This window comes from Choloepus didactylus, chromosome 7, assembly GCF_015220235.1.
Source record: "Choloepus didactylus isolate mChoDid1 chromosome 7, mChoDid1.pri, whole genome shotgun sequence".
In the NCBI taxonomy this organism is placed as follows: Eukaryota; Metazoa; Chordata; class Mammalia; order Pilosa; family Megalonychidae; genus Choloepus; species Choloepus didactylus.
This window is the reverse complement of record NC_051313.1, coordinates 86,547,408-86,549,673: the sequence shown is the minus strand read 5'-3', so window position 1 is coordinate 86,549,673 and position 2,266 is coordinate 86,547,408.

Here is a 2,266-nt window from a genome sequence, read left to right as displayed (position 1 = left end):
CAGTCTGTATATGTGTGGCTATTAAAGTAACAGAATTGGTAAACTATACTGTGGGAAGAGAAGGCAGCCTTAAGAATAAACCTTGAGAAATAGCAATATTGTATTTAAGGGTCTTATACAAATTAATATATGTGCATTTTCAAAGCTGTTTTTACCAAAATATTCTTCTATACTGGGTCGTCTATATTTTGGTAAGATGCCTTTGATCTTGATTGATTTTATAAAAAATAAACAAAGAGTAATAAACTGTATATAGAGAGTACTCAGGAGGTAGTTTCCTGAACAGCTTGCAATGTAGCATTAATGCTGACTAAAGGTCTAGGAAATATGTACAGGGGTGTGCAGGGATTTGCCAAATTAAAATAATCACATACATCAAATAGTGCTCAGTTATATTTTTTATACAGCAGTCATCACAGAGTTGGGTAGCAATCAAAATAAATAATAGTTCAGGGCTTTTTGAAAAATCATAAATGGAGTAAAAAAGAAATGTCATTTTTTGAATAAAGCTGATTCCATAGAAGGATATGAAAGGAGAAGCTAGAATGTGATCATTGTAAGAAAAATGTCATGTTAAGATAAGCTTTTGTTCTGTAGTCAATAACTTGAAATTAGCTTATGGAAGCCAATTGTTGACTTTAAAATAAGAGTACTTATTTTGGTTGTAAAGAAGTTTTGTGCATTTATAATCTATTAGAATTCCAACCTTTCATTTCAAATTGATAGCTGACAGCTATACTTTTCCCTTTTTCCTTATATATTTCATGTACATTGCTCTTTACAAAATAATATGATTATTTTCATAAATCAAATAATAGAGAAGTGAATTGAAAAAGTTAATTTCTACTTATTTGTCCTATTATATCTACCAAAGCTGACCATTATTTTAAGTGATATGTGAATATTTCTACAGTGTTCTCTATGATACCACTACTATTTGTTTCATCTGCACTGATTTTCCAGTTAATAATTATATTTTTTTAATTTAGTAGCTAGATAATATGGATCACAGATGGTCCATAATTAATGCAATTATATCCCATTGATGGAAATTTTTTGTTTTCTTTTAAATAATCAAACACTGGTACAACTCTTAATAGAATATATCTTCTTATGTTCTGATGCAGTTATTTATGTAAAATAGATCTCCAAAAGTTAACATTTTCAATCATGTATCATTACCTGTTTAAATATAATTAATACTACCAAATACTATTGCAAAGCGTAGCAAAATAATCCTTCAGCAATATATGAAAGTGATTGTTTCTACATGTGGTCACCAGCATTAGGTATTAATTCACTTTAATATATTTGAATATTTTATAATTGAAAACTATCTTATATGAAGATAGACAATATGTGTCAAATATCTTCATGTACCTTTGGTTTGAAAAATAATTGAAACTATAGGCCATAATTTCAATCATGCTCAGAGAGATATTTTACTGGAAATATTGTTGGAAAAGGAACACTTGGCAAAATAAAAGGATTATTTGAAAGTGGTACATTAATATAAAATACTAACCAAATGGCATAAAAGTTCTATTTTATTTATCTGTATCTATTCTATACCTCATCAGGAATTGAGCATCCTGGACAGATTGTTTGCAAGGACTCTCCTTTCAGTTTACATGCTAATTGCAATGAGTTTATTGTCATCTATGTAATTCAGTTATTAATTTTGAGATTATGATTAATACACTAGGTATTTATATGTTTTGTGTAAAATTATGTGTATGTTCAGTGTTTGTAGAGGAAATGGAATTATTTATAATTCTTATTATATTTAACCTGCTAACAATGTGATGATGTTGTTATAACTAATCCAACCAGTATACAAATTATACAGAAATTGTTAGTGCAAGAAAAATCATTTGTAGGCTTGCCATCAATACATTGATACATGTAAGATAAAAATAAAATATGGTTGTACTAAAATAATTTTTAAAGGAGAAAGTGAAATATTTTTCATAATATAAAAAAGGCAATGTTCACCTTTTAGTTTTTTGTTACATATTTCCATTTATTTCTACTAAGAATTACTTAAATTTTACACACATTTTCATTGAAAATTTTTTGCATGGAGATCTGACTGTGATATTAACCCTTTGATCGTCTTATCTATCATTAGCATTCCCTTTGAGTATAATTTATCTTCCCATTTGTTTTGTTCTTTTAAACAGGGAAATTTAATTGACAATCTTTTTTTATGGCTTCTATAGCCTGACCTTTGTAATCATGCCTAAACCAAAACCAATTATAAAAA